The 17,178-nt window shown below is 35.3% G+C and overlaps 1 protein-coding gene across 1 annotated transcript in view; it reads right to left on the bottom strand.

Moving 5' to 3' along the window:
- Positions 1–16,431, bottom strand: part of LOC114240475 (uncharacterized) — a 77,069-nt gene extending 60,638 nt beyond the window's left edge. The window contains exon 1 of the mRNA XM_089734703.1: positions 16,296–16,431. The gene's annotated coding sequence lies outside the window, so the exon portion shown is untranslated. The remainder of the gene's footprint in view (positions 1–16,295) is intronic.
- Between the last annotated feature and the right edge of the window lie 747 nt (positions 16,432–17,178).

A 17,178-nucleotide genomic window follows, 5' to 3' on the forward strand; every position in this document is an offset into this window, starting at 1 on the left:
AGTCAATCGTGAACATTTGTTGAGTACATATTTCATTAGAAAAATTGGTACCCGCCTGCGGGATTCGAACACCGGTGCATCGCTTCAACACGAATGCACCGGACGTCTTATCCTTTAGGCCACGACGACTTCAAAACTTTAGACACCTTCTATCCTAATGAAATTTAAACTTCCACAGTATGTTTCAGGGTGGTGTCTTTCATCCTGAGACTTTGAGTCATTTTAGTCTATTTAGTCTTTGTTTTCATCCTTAAAATGTTGGTTTGATAAATTAGAGGTTATTTTGGAAATAGAAAGTAATAATACATACGGCAAATCTTCGTGTAAGCCGATTAAGTCTTAGAACAGGTTTCTTTGCATTTATCATCAAGAACACAAATCACTTCCACCATCTGTGGTGGACCAATTTTTCGCTTAAAAAGTCGTGCTTACATATACTAAGTTATCGATGGAAACATCAAAACATCTAACTCCGCCTCCTCAACTAAAGCCAAATCGACCTTAACTAAATGGACACTTAAGAACGCCTGGGCGTAAATTCTTAGGACGCGTACAAGTACATAGAGTGCGCAGTTAAGTAAATATTTAATGTGCCGGGTCTAATTTACATATTACGTGGTCTCTAGGCAAAAGGCCTTTGGATCCCTGTTGCTTTGCTCGACATTAATAGGTAATGACTCCGAAGTAGGAAGAGCTTTACGTTCACCAATGTTATATGTCAACTTGATATATATTCGCATTATACTTGCCATATGAGACTCTCTGTAAGAAGATCTGGTTAGCGTCAAAAAGTCTGCTCTATGCGTATTTTTGCGAAATGAGAAATAACGTTGAGAATAATGTAAGTTGATTATCTGGATATCTTATACCTTTAAACGACTCGGAAACGGCTCCAACGATTTTCATAAAATTTAGTATACAGGAGATTTCGGGGGCGATAAATCGATCTAGCTACGATTTATTTTCAGAAAATGTTGTTTTATTCGTGTTTTCAATAATCAACTTTATCGATAATCAACTTTATGACTCTTCCCGACATCTATTGGCTAATAATAATACTATTTTTTTTAATTGAGGACAAATAACCGCTTTAAAGACACAAAAAGATGGTGTTATCAAAAAAAAAAAAAATAACCGGCCATCGTCTAGTGGTATTAAAATGTTCATGTTACATTTATTACTGAACGATACGAAAGAATTTCTGCCCCACGGTTTCACTGCACGTAAATTATGAAGACCTTGATATTTTTGGAATGAGAGCTGCGTACGTGCGATACTGCATTGTTTTTATCACTTAGGTGGGCTCCCTACTTGAGAATTCAGTTCTAAGTCTCAGTTTTATATAATAGTACAACGGCTGCCTCAACCTTCAAATCGAAACGCATTACTAATTCATGGCAGAAATAGATAGGGTGATGGTGGTGTCTACCCGTGCGGGCTAACAAAACGCCCAATCACCAGTATTTAACCTAATTATATGTTTTGTGGGTTTGATTTAAAAAAACACGATGTTATTCTTACGTCGTGGAAGCCTTTCGTAGGCATTTGTTAAGTACGTATAATAATACATTAGACATATTGGTACCTGCTTGCGGGATTCGAACACCGGTACAGTCGCGTCGCTTGATATGAATAAACCACGTGTCTTATCCTTTAAGCCACGAAATTTTCAAAATAGATTAAAATTATTTAGATAGATTAGATTCTCTTTTCAAATGATCATTTTCATAACTGACGCAAAATATGCAGACCAAACATTAACAGCGTTGTAACATTTGTGATTATGTTAATTTCAATTATAAAATTAAATTTTATTCAATTTAATTTGGAATTTGTGAAAATAATTTTCAACTTTTTGCAAAGCATTTTCGACGAAAACTTTGCATATTTTTAGTAGTTAGACTAAATTTGGAATACATAAATGAATAGCTTTGAGCTAAAATTAAATCACATTCATCAATTTGTGAAATTTTGTCAATTCTCTGTCATTTTATCAATCAAACCCAACTAATCCGGTACGAAGCCCCTTTCACATGTGTCGTTATCATAATAGTGGCTTAACAATTGTTCCTAACAAAGGGGACATCGCGTGGGTGTTACACGGTGACTCACAAACTTTATAATTATGTCTCCCTTTCAGTCCTCTAGTTAAGGAAATTTAGTAAAACTTGATTTTTTTATCAGCTTAGAGTCGTCACCTGATATTAAATGGCTTATAGCTGCTACCATAAAGCGATTGACACTCCCCATCTCGTGACGTGGGATTGAGATTTGAATAACATTGGTGAATTACAACTATTTTTCTGCCCTTCAAAATGGAACGTATGCTTACTTTTTTTATTTTTTTATTGCTTAGATGGGTGGAGGAACTCACAGCCTACCTGGTGTTAAGTGGTTACTGGAGTCCATAGACATCTACAACGTAAATGCGCTATCCACCTTGAGGTATAAGGTCTAAGATTTCAGTATAATTACAACGGCTGCCCCACCCTTCAGACCGAAACGCATTACTGCTACACGTCAGAAATAGGCAGGGCGGTGGTACCTACCCGCGCGGACTTACAAGAAGACCTACCACCAGTAAAAGTTACTGTAAACCTGTAAGACTTGACACAGTAATCTTATTCCTATCTTATCCTATTCTATATATCCTAGCGAACTATATTTGAATTCCAATCGGAATGGCAGGATTGCCGTATCTAAATATTACAAAGACGTCCTATATTTCATATCATGTTTTAAAGTTGTTTCAAGATTTTTCCAGAATTGGCTCTGATAACTACTACTATTTAAGACGCATCAAAAAAAAAAGCCCATAAATTCAATAGAAAATGCCTGTGGGTTTTGAAATCTCCCCGGCGCATAGCAGCCACAAAAGAATGTAAGAACACAATCTTACCCAGATAACATACTTGGACCTTTAAGTTGAAACTATGCTTAAATAAAATCATCCATTCGCTACTAAATTTAAACGAGTTTGTATTTCTAATTCCCTTTTAAAACTTGAGAATTCGTGTGTGTATTTGTAACACTGCGGCTTTCAAACTTTACAAGTCCCCTACTTGATTTAATGTGAGTTCTTATGTAGATTGTTTGTGTTGAGGAAAGGATCAAGTTAATTAGATTTTCATTTACGATTGAAGTTAGGAATCTTGAGTTTCCGTTTGTATAAGATAGAAGTGGAATAAGATAGTTGTTGTTGTCGTAAAGTTGACACTTCGCTGCGTTTGTTTTATGATTTCTATGGGCCCCAATATACACGGAACACGAGGTAAGATCTAAGAGTTCATCCACTCATATTTCGGGTAGGTACCACCACCCCGCCTATTTCCGCCGTGAAGTAGTAATGCGTTTCGGTTCGAAGGGTGGGATAGCCGTTGTAACTAAACTGAGACCTTAGAACTTAATCTCGAGGTGGGTGGCGCATTTACGTTGTAGATGTCTATGTGCTCCAGTAACCACTTAACACCAGATGGGCTGTGAGCTCGTCCATACAACTAAGCAATAAAAAAAAATAAAAAAATAACACTAGGAGCAGGCTTATGGACATCGGTAACCGTACTCGTCGAACTCGACAAAGAGTTCGCCGTGCAACCTAACCCATGAATCAGCTCGCTGAGTTTCTCGCCGGATCTTCTCAGCGGGTCGCGATTCCGATCCGGTAGTAGATTCATTCGCGAAGCAGCTACTCTTGAGCTGTTAGGTCTCCTTCGGAGGCGCTCGGGTAGCTGTTAGCAAATCCCACCTCTCCTGGCTGAGCCTTTGCTCGCCCACCTGTCCTGGTGGAACTTGAAAGGCCTCCGGGCCACCAGTAATCATTCAATCATAAAAAAAAAAAACGCAAATTATAATTTTGTGGTTTGATTGTGGGTTGATTTTTATTTAGCAAATAATTATTAATATTAATTTTTGGAATTCGTTTATAAGCTATATCTATTTTTGAACATGAATATTTATGATAAAATTTGAAAATAATCATAATATTATGTCGCTCAAATGACACGAGCCCCGGCTACAAAATAAGGTACGATGACGCTTATGAAAACGTTATAACACTTCTGATATGGATAAAGTTCAAGCTACGATAAAAGATTGAGTAACATACCTGAAATGTATGAAGAACAGTAAAACGTTCTTTGAGACTATCGACCGGTGAACAAACACTAGTACATATAAAACAAAGGAACGATTATATTAAGCCAGCCTTTGTACCGACTCACTTCTGTGTAAGGATATACTGTTTGTACTTCAAACGTGTGCAAATATATAATATATATTTAAAGTATTTTCATTGGTACATTCTTGTTACAAAGATTCCGACTAAAACGATTGAGGCATACATTTATTAAATAAAAATCTTTTTTAGGTTATTCGACAAAAAAGATTTTTATTTAATAAATGTATGCCTCAATCGTATAAAATATGAATTTTGTATTTTAATTAAAACAAAACGCGATTATATTTCTGAACCGGTATATATAACTGCTTCGCGGTAGAAACGGACAGGTGGGTGTTAAAAACCCACATGGATACGATGTATGAGCTTTCGATACCCTACCCAATAGTAAATAAATTGCCTCTATCAGTAAACAAATAAAACTGATGCTGAAATGCAACCGTCGCCAGTATCATTCGTAATCTAAAACTTCCAAAATATAGCCCACCATCTATGTATGTATGTATATATGTATGTATGTATGTATGTATGTATGTATGTATGTATGTATGTACGTATGTATGTATGTATGTATGTATGTATGTATGTATGTATGCATGTATGTGTGTATGTATGTATGTATGTATGTATGTATGTATGCATGTATGTGTGTGTGTATGTATGTATGTACGTATGTATATATGTATGTGTGTATGTATGTATGTACGAGTACACGAAGCGAGTAGCGCCACGTTGTTTTTAAAAATCATTGAATCATTATCTTCATTGTTATCATTGATTTTTAGTGACAGTAATTAAGACTCACTTTTCCAATGAATTCCATTTATTGCGTTTTTAGTGTACAACAATAACAACAGATAGCTCCTCCCCTCTCGGTTGCTCGATCCGGAATGTATTATGCCCTTTTTTCCCTATCTAAGCTGATAGCCTTGAGAGGCTATGTAAACGTAACCTTAAGGTGTAGCTGAGCTCTCCGGACTCAAACCAGGTGGCGTTGCTAACACTAACCCTAGCAAGAGCAGTGCTTCTCAAAATCCACTAGTGAATCGAAAACGCGACCCACTGAGAAGATCAGGCGACAATAGTCATTCGTATTTACAATAGAAAAATGGCGGTAGTTTAGTCATTAATTCTCTTGAATACGTCTTAAACAATTGTTTAGACGCGTTGGACTTATAATGGTTAAACAACAATGTCAACATTAAAACAACAATTAACTTTAACTAATCTTAGTTAACTAAATGGTAATGTTACGCCGATATACCTAATATTTAAAATGTGCCACAAAAAGTCTTGCAAAAGACGCATGTAGTCAAATATTTTCACGAATTTTCACAAGAGGCACGCGTGATTTCACCACATTCGCAATAACTCTAATTTAATAACGAAAGTCACATAAGCACGAATCTCGAAATAGGTGACCCCGTAATTTGAGAATCGTCGGCTCAGTTAAATGTGTACTTAGGTGATTTATTACGCCAAAGGAAGTAGCGGGAATTAGACACAATTGCGTTCAAGATTAATGACTACAAGAGGATACAACAAATTTTAAGCTTAAGGTCTTCTACGACGGTTTAGGGTCAGCAACTTTCAATGGACGCCCAAACGCTGCCGCTGTGTTAAATGGAGCGGTGAAGCGTGAAATGAAAATCGTTCCAAAGGCTGAGAAAATAGTTTACGATAATGCCGAAGGAAATGTTATGAGTGTTCGTCGAGAGATGATTTTAGGATTTGTTATATATCCTGGGTTAGTTGGTTTGAAATCTCTGTGAGCTCATAGTGATTTTTGTTGTGTTGTGTTTCTCGTGAATATTGAATACCAATAAACAGATCTTATGTAGCATGTACCGGTTTTATTTCAATTTATTGAGTGCATATAATAAATTCTCGTTTTTACCATCGCACCGCCCGCCACCGGAGTGGAGTTCATCCATACTACCTGGAGCCACTGCGGTCATCCACAGTGCGTTTCCAGAGATCTTTTTTGCCACGTACCATCCGGCTATGGAACGAGCTCACCTCCACGGTGTTTCCCGAGCGCTATGACATGTCCTTCTTCAAACGAGGCTTGTGGAGAGTATTAAGCGGTAGGCAGCGGCTTGGCTCAGCCCCTGGCATTGCTGAAGTTCATGGGCGACGGTAACCACTCACCATTAGGTGGGCCGTATGCTCGTCTGCCTAAAAGGGAAAAAAAAAAAAAACTCGGTACAAAGTTCAGTTAAAGTTTTTCATTAAATCTAAAAGCTATTAATAGCTTCAAGCTTCTGAGGTCATTTCTATGAATCGCACACGTGATTATTTAAACGCTTTCGCTACATAATTCAACGGGAATTTTTTAAGCGATAGTGGACAAACTATCTCATTACTCACTTGGCATTAAAATAATGCTGGGGTCCGTGTATTAGGAAATTTTTATTTTTAGTTTGTGGAACGCCATTCCGAACGTCATTTAGGTGATAAAATATTTATAAATTTTTGAATGGGTCTTAACGTTTCAGAATCTCAGGCGAAATATCAACAAAAATTAAAAAGTCAAATTTACCTATCCCTCAAATGTTCAGATTGCTACTGAGCGATAGGCAGCAGCTTGGCTCTGCCCCTGGCATTGCTGAAGTCCATGGGCGACGGTAACCACTCACCATCAGATCGGCCGTATGCTTGTCTGCCTACACGGGAAATAACAAAAAAGCAATATAGACAGACAATGTAGACTGCTACAGAGCGTGCTATAAGGAAAACTATAAATTGACCGACATTACCATATTACAAAAAATTCGGGGCTAAGATGGATAAAGATATAATCATAAAACATACAGTAAGTCCATTGTGATGCGGACACTTTTTTGTAACCGTTTTCATGGTAATAGTACTATTGATATTGCCAAATACAAGTAGTACTGGATGAGTGCCTTGGTAAGATCAATACAGTTTTGAATTTAGAGTTTAGACGCATGTGACGTCATCTCTTCAGGATCCAGTGAAACCTCTTTGAAGGCATAAGAATTTAAAAAATGCATCACCAAATAATGTGATTTTGAATTTGGAACTCAACAACGTATGTATCTTCATTCGCTTTCCCGCTATTTTACGCGCAACACGCAATATAGATCTAAATTGAAACCGATTTTTACACCACTATCGCACCATACCAGAACTGTCTATAATGCTGTGAAGTGTCCGCCTTCTATTCGCCGCTAAGAAATTACGGAATCCTACCGAATTAAGCAATAAAAAATAAAATAAAAAGACTTGGAGAACATTAGGTGAGTTATGAGTTTGTATTCTCACATTTTTAGTTATTGCTTAGATGGCTGGAACAGCTCACAGCCCACCTGGTGTTAAGTGGTTATTGGAGCCCATAGACATCTACAACGTAAATGCGCCACCCACCTTAAGATATAAGCTCTAAGGACTCAATATAGTTACAATGGCTGTCCCACCCTTCAAACCAAAGCGAATAGGCAGGGTGGTGGTACCTACCCGTGCGGACTCATAAGAGATCCTACCACCAGTAGGTCCTATCACATTCAGGCAGTGTTTTCACAGCTTCACAACTTCGAAACATCCCTACTGCGTGTGCATCAGATAACATAATTAGGACCATTTTCCAATCGCAAACAAAATGCAACACGCCACACCAAGTACTTATTAACATAAAAGTAATTAAAAACTCTACCAATATGATAAACTTTAATCCACATTAAATCATAATTGTTATGCAGCGTTCGAAGTGTTAATAAATGTTACTGTATTTCCGACACAAAGTTCACTCGATCACATTTAACTTCGGGGTCCAATGTTGATTGAAATTAAATTTAATTTCTGCTCCATAATGCGTTATTACGGGGTTTATCATATTGCGGCAGGATCCTCGTTGTATAAGGTCGGAGCTTTTTTCGTAGCGATAAATGAAATGGAGCAAATGACGAGTTTATTTATTTTTCAACATGATTATTAATAAATAAATGAAGGGTACTGTGGCGGGTAGCCAACATACAACGCAAGATAATTGACAGATGCCTGAATCTCGCTTACGACATTTTCAAGATAAAGCGTATATATACAAGTTCCGAACAACAACATTCGCACCGTCGGCCTACCGAACAATATCACCCGCTCGGTGGAAGACCTTCCCTTTGTTGTATTTCTCTACAGTACTATTAAAGTAATGAGAAAATTATCAACATAACCGGAAAACAGCCTTGATTTGCTAAGTCAATAAGGTTGCAATGCAAGAGTTTGTGCCTTATTCCCAGCTTTACGTTACTTAGTTCGTTGACCGGAAAAGAAAACTTATTGCTATGCGTGCCGCGAATATGATTAACACTTATGTGATATTGATTGTTATTACTACATATATATACATAATAATATGTATACTGATAAACCGATTATTCACTTGTCCGATTACCGCATTTCTTTTATTAAATTTCTGATTTTCGAATATTTTGTACTTTCCGTTGATAATATATAAATAGTGTAACAAATTCACAAACTATAATATATTAAAATAAGGACCTCAATACGGCACTAAGCCATAAAAACAGTTTAAAAATTATATCTTGCATATTTTTCTGAAATCAATGTATGTGTTCGTCAGGGTAAGTGTGTTCATAAATGCTCACGGGCAGCTTCTAAATGTGCAAAATTTCCGGATTGAAAACGCTTAAACCAAATTTATGCTACTCTCACAGACACTGCACTAGGTCCATAACATTTTTTCGCGGCTTGCGTTGCATTTTTACCTTTTTTGTAATAAAATTATAAAATGTACCGAATTTCTTCAGATTCACTCATCTTGACAGTACGAAAGATAAATAAAAATCTCACATTTTCCTAATTTGAATTTGGAATTGTCTTCTTTAAAATTTAAACTTTTAATGATAGCAAAACCAGCCAGATACTAATAGTATAATAGCCAAAGAGATTTTATTACAAGTTCTTACATACTATAATGCGAAAAAACTTTTTCCCAACCCTTATTATAGGTATATACTTTATAGAATTAGTATGCAAACGATCACTCGTTCCATCTGGTGAATGGTGGTCGTTCATGGACGTCAGGAATTCCAGGGGCACAGCCAAGCCGCTGTTCACCGCTGAGTACTATCCACTAAAGATATGTAGCTCTTGAATGAGTGATATAAAAGATATATATCACTCACACCGATATAATGTATCACTAGCTCCGAATGTATCAGTAACTCAGTTCTACATCACTAGATCACTAACTCATTTGTCTCACGACATGTATCGTGAATTGCTGAGTGAACTAACAGTTACAAATTGAACTGACCATTTTAAATATTCCAAGAATATTCCAAAAAATACAAAGTGAGTGATATAATAAATGAGCTAAATGGTCTAGACAAGGAAATGAATTAATTAAGAGACCAATCAATTGAATTAGATTGAACTGAAATGAAAAAACTGAACTGAAAAGAAATCAATTGAACTGAGCTAGTGATTTAAATGAGATAGAGAGCTAAATGAGTGATATTTATCGATGATAGGGCGAAATGATATGTATCTATATTTTCAGCTCAGTGATACATTTTGCGCATCACTACTCTTCACAAACCTCTTTTAAAAAAGGATATATCATAGCGCTTAGGGCGCCCGGCCCGGCGGTAGAAGCACAATATTTGTCCAAGCCTGAGGTACCTTTTCGCTTTAGCAAAAACTACCAACATTTTAAATGCTAACTTAGGTCTAAAATATTAAAACGATATTGAATTCATTTCATTGAAAGTGGCCTAAACGCTAATGATTCACGTAAATTATAACGTGGCGTACGAAATTTCGAAGCATTAACAACGCCTCCAATCTTGTTAACAATCAATTAACATTTTGATGTCACTCACCAAACGAGTTTTGGGTTCCCAACCTAAATTTAATAAGTCGCGTCTCAAGTGATTTTCAGGTTTTTACAAGTGTATGTAGGTATATTGTCGAACGCTTTTACGAAACCGCGTCCCGGGAACACGTTTTTCATTGCCGAAAAACCAATTTACACATATAAGAGGTATTATGTATGTATCGTGTCAACTCAAATTTCATTAATTTACGAAATAAGGAAAAAAACGTGTACGTAACATATGTTGCAAGATACGCAAACATATTTTTATGAAATAAAACTTTCAGATAAAATTGGGTTTTTTGGTTTTGTAAAATTTTGTACTATAACGTCGAATTATCGATAGTTTTGTAGAGTATCTACCCTAGCTACCCTACTTATGATCATCATCATCATCATTTTAGGCCTTACAGCTCGGGATGGGCCTTAGCCTGGTCCAGTATGTCTCTCCAGACTGCTCTGTTTAGAGCTTTCTCCTTCCAGTTCTTGACACCGATAGCTTTGAGGTCCTGCTCTACACCATTCTTATACCTCTACTTTATATCTCTCTATACCCTATCTATATCCCTCCTTTAAATTGGCATTACCGCTCCAGTGTTCTTAAACAATACGCCCCACCACAAGATTTAGATGCCGTCCTGAAATATACGAGTCGAATTTACTTTGTATTATCTATCCAACTATCAGAAGATACGGGCATGCAACTCCTGCTCCTTAAAGATTCATGCTAATAGTATCCTCATTATATTTTTCTACCTAATGCCCCCTACTTTTGACGGAACACGAGACGAGGTTCGTGTGTAAATTCATTTACGCCGACAAAAGATAAGTAAATAAAGTAACAAAGTAACCAATTACTTAGCGCGACACGAAAAGTGTTAAGTAACATCTCTCCCAAATCGTAAACAGGTCATTTGGATGTTTGTTGTATTCGTGAATTTAACTCAATTACTCTTTTACGCTACGGATCTGTTCGTACCTAATCCCCCTTCTGTTTGTGGCCGACATCTCCATCAATCGCTAAACAAATTTTAACTCGATTTTTCCACAGTAAAAGACGTTTACGACGCCCCAGGGAAGAATTCAGGATTCCCGGTTTTTTTTTTTTTGCTAGAATCCACACGGGACTTGTTGATCCTCAGTCTAATTTGATCGCCGGTTTATTTATTGACAGACCGAATTTGACTAGGAACGCACTGGTCGGTCCCGAATCCATGTAATGAACAGGCGAAGTCTGAAATGTTCTTTTGACGCTACTTTCTCAGCAATAAACATGTTTTGCTACGGCGATAATCTTTTGTATAAAGATTATGCGGTTGGGAGTTTTCATTTTACCGACGTCCGCCGTTTTTTCTTCGAATTTCCCTTTCGATTTCTCGAATACTTTTCAAAATGTCAAAGTGAAGGTTTGTTATGAAAACAGTCTTTGTGATTAATCTCAGGGGAGAGATGTTTATATTTTTTTTAGGAACTTAGTACTGTAATCCTTAAATTCACGATACAGTCAACAAATTTTATATTATACATATGTTTTTTTTTTTGATTGCTTAGATGGATGGACGAGCTCACAACCCACCTGATGTTAAGTGGTTACTTGAGCCTATAGACATCTACAACGGCTGCCCCACCCTTCAAACTGAAACGCATTACTGCTTCACGGCAGAAATAAGCAGGGCGGTGGTACCTACCCGCGAGGACTCACAAGAGGTCCTACCACCAGTACCACCAGTAATATGTGCATAGCTGAAGTAGAATGTTTGGTATAAAAAGTACGTGCTGGATTGATTGCTGGAAACCTTAATCAGTAAATCAAATATGCATAGCTGGCCTTGACTTCTATGGTCTAATATTGTTGATTTATTAAATTATTAGTTTAGAAACACTGAGCTAATGTTTATATATTATTAACTGATAGTTAAATAAATGAAATTTAACTCCGGAGAGAATCATGGTTTTATAATATAAAGTAAAAATAAAATACATACTATAATACATTTAATTTTATTAGGCACGGCAATAAAATATTTGTAACCTCTATACGATTAATCCTTAAAGAGGTTAATATGTTATTTATATCATTCTTCTATAGATGACATAAATAGAATTTCGATTATTGAAACATTAGAACATTAGACATATAAAGAGCATTTTTGCAATATTAAAATATAAAAAGATATAAAAATAATGGTGGAGCAATAGCTTTAAATGTTGTTTCTCTTTATAAGAGCAACTCAATTGCTATAGTTTTACAAAGCTAAACTGTATTTTGATTTAAATAAATAAATACATTATAAAACAACATCTAAAGCTATTGCTCCACCATTATTTTTATATCTTTTTATATTTTAATATTCCAGTAATGGAGTAGTATATTAAATAAGACTTTACAATTTTAAGGGGGGGAGATGTAACCTCTATACGATTAATCCTTAAAGAGGTTAATATGTTATTTATATCATTCTTCTATAGATTATTATTATCTATATATTTTGATTTAAATAAATAAATACATTATATATTCTTTTTTATAAATTATAAGTATACAAAAGAATAGAGTTTTATTCATAGAATTGTGTGGCGACTGAATAGGCCGTAACATTTGCCCGGAGCTAAATCCTCTTAAGAGATATTTAAGTGTAACAAATTACACAAAAGGTTCTATACTTAATGTATTTATTTATCCTATGAGTTTTTTGTGAATCAAGAAATATAGTGTTTTTTTATAAGTTACTAGCTGATCCGGCAGACTTCGTAGTGCCTCTATCGATAAATAAAAGACCTAAGCTTTTGTATAAAATAAACTGAAAACAAACAAAAGAAATCCGTTCGACGAGGGGGGGACATCAAAGGAAAAACAAAATTGTTATTTTTATTATATCCTGTCATTTTCATCTTTATCTACCTTTTAAACCTTCTCTGGACTTCCACAAATAATTCAAGACCAAAATTAGCCAAATCGGTCCAGCCGTTCTCGAGTTTTAGCGAGACTAACGAACAGCAATTCATTTTTATATATATAGATTAATATTATAATATAAATACTGTACTTGTGGTTTGTAAGTATAAATGATTTAATCTTTCATGTTCCATTCAGATCTGAAGACGGTAAATTTTATGACTGGATATTTACTAGTTGGAAAACATGACTGATAAATAAAAATTGTTAATTTGTAGCACCCGCTGAAGAAAAGATTTTTGAATCACATTCAGGGTATTGTCAAGAATAGTTTGTAAATAATATAAGTTGCGAACATCAGCTTGCGAAGAGTACAGCCGCGGTTTTCCGAAGGATGATCTCGATGAGGAACACCTTCCGCATCAGGCGAAGAAACCTCAGTCCCCGTGATCTTAGGCCCATCAATAACCCGGAAAAGGAAGGTCAAGTATGTGGATATCAGGATATATCCATGAAAACTCCTTCCGTGACCTCTCTGCGTATTTTCTCGGCCTATTTTCCCACATAATCTGTAAGCGGAGTAAAATTTGCCTTCGTAGCTGGTGGTAGGTGAGAGCTATTGCAGCGTCGTACGTGAGGAATATCTTTATGACGATCTTGGTCTTAAATTTATTCATAAATGTATAAAAAAGCGCGCAGCAGTCAAACATCGTCAACTTCAGTCCGCTGAGATTTTCGTCAGATCTACGCAGCGAGTTGATATTCTGAACCGGTAGTAGATACACTAGCGAAGCAATTATCTTTGAGGCTGTCCTTGTTAGGTCTCCTTCAGAGCCGTTCGGGCTGTTAGCAAATCCACCCACCCCTCCTGGCTGAGCCATTAAGTCCACTTATTCATGCCAAATAAGGGGTTTGGTCTTAGAACTATTTCGAAAAAAGTTCTCAACTCGGCAGATAATGTAGACTTTGTCGTTGGCCCAAACATTATATCCAGAGGTATAGAGCGCGGCGGTCATTTCATAAATTTTGTTCGGAACATATCGACAATATAAAACATACATATTTATTTGACATTCTCGTCACCTTGACACAGTTTTTAGTCAGATTTATATATTCATTAGTGTATAATGCGACACGCGGATTATTACAATGCGATCTTTCCTTTCACGCAAGTTGAAACTCTAAATAGGACTCCCTCCTCCTCCCTCCCTCCCGGAGCGCTAAGACATTAAACGAGGCTTAAGAAGAGTACTTTATGGTAGGCAGTGGCACATCGGTGCTCCTAGCGTTGCTAGTGTCCATAAACACCATTGACCACTTTCTATGACGATTTGCCTACTAAAATAATAAAATATATGGTCTGGACCTAGCCAACTTTTTATTTATTTTAGAAGTCATTCACTCTCCACTCTTTTAGATAACTCACGCGCCAATTATCGTTGATATACGTTGATGGGTACCATGCTAAAAATTTTACGTATACATGTATAATACAAGTTATAATTTGAATAGATTTTAACATATTGTTCAGGCCAGCCGTGGCAGGCCGTGAAATACGAACCAACAAACATTGATTTTTATCTTCTACATAATAGCAGACGAATTTGAAATCTTGATGAGAACTTATGACAGCGGTCCGTGAACCTCTATAATATTATTAGTACAATCACTTGCCTTCCTGAAAATAAATTGCTTAAGCTTGGTTTGTAGAAAGATATATGAAAAGTCATAGTGTACGGCGAATAATGAGAGAGAATGAAAGCTTTTCAATACTCCAAAATGAAATCATAATCAACTTGTAGACAACTTGTCAGAAAATGCCAATATTAAAACAGTCATATTCTGACCACACTCGTGTTATTTCCGATCTTTATTTTGCAGGGGAACATCAATGAGTTCTACCAATAGTCTTAAGAGTTTGACGTCACGTATCAGCCATTATCATTGTGATGTCATAACTTTATAAGAACGTGGCTTCCTGTAACATTCTTCTAGAAGTAAAATTCGATATGCTTGGTAATCATCGGTTAGTAAGATCGGTATAAGATTGTTTATTGTATGTGCGGCTTAAGTCTTTTAATCTGAATTACTTTCTTTTATACCTATCAAATGTGAAAACCCAATTTGGTGTAGGTAATTTTACGTAACCCGTGCAATTTAACTTCTGAAATGTGTTATTACTGTTGTGAATAGATTAATAATGTTTTCAATAATATTAAGCTCAATAAAAGGTTGACAATGAAAAGGTTAAGTTTGCCAATACTTAAAGCAACCCACCAATTAGGGGTGCCGAGCTTTTAATTAAAATATATATATACTATGAAAGTGGAACATTAATTAATGAAATGTTCAAGTATTGTTAGAACAATGTTCTTGCTAATGGACCTATGAGATATCGCGCGAGAGGCAGATACAACAATGACAGGCAGATGAGCGTGTTTATAGAAAAAAAATCATTTAAATTACTGACGAATACATACTAATCTTTTTTATATTATATTTATTTTGTAAATGTATTTTTTTATTATTATTAATTAATAGCTCTAGATTTGTAAGAGTTTAATGCTCATTTCTTTTTGGGTATTTACCAAAGCCCATAAATAACACAGCGCGAACCATGTCGCTCGTTTTTCCACATAAACTAAAATATTTACTATCTAATTCGCAGTCACGAACAGAAGCTTTGAAGCAAAAAAAGTATATAATATGTATTTAAATGCTTGCTTTTTTCCTTCGTAAAATATTTCAATTTGAATTTAACCTAAATGTAAGTTAGTATTGAATTTTCCGAATTTAAATAAGTAAGTGCCATTTAAACAACACACAATATTAACTACGACATTTTGTTTGAGGCAAAATCTTGAAACTGACGTTTTCAACAGTAAGGGGAAAGGTAAGACTATTAACAAAGTACATACTCATTGGAATCAAATGTTTTTCAATTCAAAGGCTTTAATTGAGAGCACTCAATTAGGATCTCAATTCAGATGGATGAAACCGCGCTGTATCTAGTCTGTGCTACTTCAAGATAGAATCGTAACTGTGTTGGTACAAATATAATTCGAAATTATTATTTTTACTTAGTTAATTAATATTTTTTCATATTAAAAAAAAATACATGCTGAAAATATTTAGAAATAAATGTAGAAAATATGTATGTTTATATTATCGTTTTTATGCCGACTAACTATACCAAAAAAAAGTCGGCATATCAACGGATTAAAAACAGATTTTAGTTATATAATTCCGTTATATATTTTAAAAGTATTTGCTTAGGTTTAGAAATTAACAATTTTAGTTTAAATAAATGTATCAAAATGTATATTATTGTACAAAATTATTAAATAATACATAAAAATACATACCTTATAGGAAACAAGATGATGAACAAAATAATCACTGCAAGAAAACTCCAAGATTAGTTTTTTCCGTAACACTGACGGGCAAAGGAAACTTCTCCACGAGGCCTCGAGGGCGCGTCTTGTTCCCACGAAGCCTCCAAACCGACTGAATTTGAGGCATTTCAGGAATATTATCTGTTGCACCGCGGTATATACATGCGCAAAACAATACGTTATTCTGAAACTGTTCGAAGTCCATTTCGCGTTATTCTCACAATGACAGAACTATCATGGTACAAAAAACATATTGGATGATATACTAAAATTTGCATCGAGTACTTCAAGTTAAATTAAATTATTTTTCGCTTTGTTATCGTATATTTCGTGTAAAAGAGTTTATGCTTTCTTTGACAAGGCGCCTTTTGAAATATTACTTCTCAGTATTTCAAGTTTGTGGAAGTGATGGTGGGAAGAGTTCTGTGCTTAGTTAGATGTGTATTCTGGTGAATTATCTAATTTCATTATTTTAAAATGTATATTTATAGATTTATATTAAATTTATTCAATCTAATTTAGTCTCTTGTTCTTGTTCAAGTATTATAAAGTACTAGAGGTCCCGCAGTAGTCGAAATTCGACTATAATTAATTGGAATGTAAGTTTGTACACTATAATGATTGTATTTTATACTTCTATAATCACAAATTTCGCCGAGACTACACTATAAAAAATATTAACAAAGGCAAACAATATTTAATCTATTCTCAATTTGACAACAGACGTCAAGAACAAAAGTTTGACAACAAATAGTATGCATGCGTGTGTGCGTCAAATACATGGTATGTAATGTGTGTAATGTTTTCTTTATTGATTTAAAGTATCTTTTATGCATTATTTTAAAAAAAAAAT

Source organism: Bombyx mandarina, chromosome 18 (genome assembly GCF_030267445.1).
Source record: "Bombyx mandarina strain Sakado chromosome 18, ASM3026744v2".
In the NCBI taxonomy this organism is placed as follows: domain Eukaryota; kingdom Metazoa; phylum Arthropoda; class Insecta; order Lepidoptera; family Bombycidae; genus Bombyx; species Bombyx mandarina.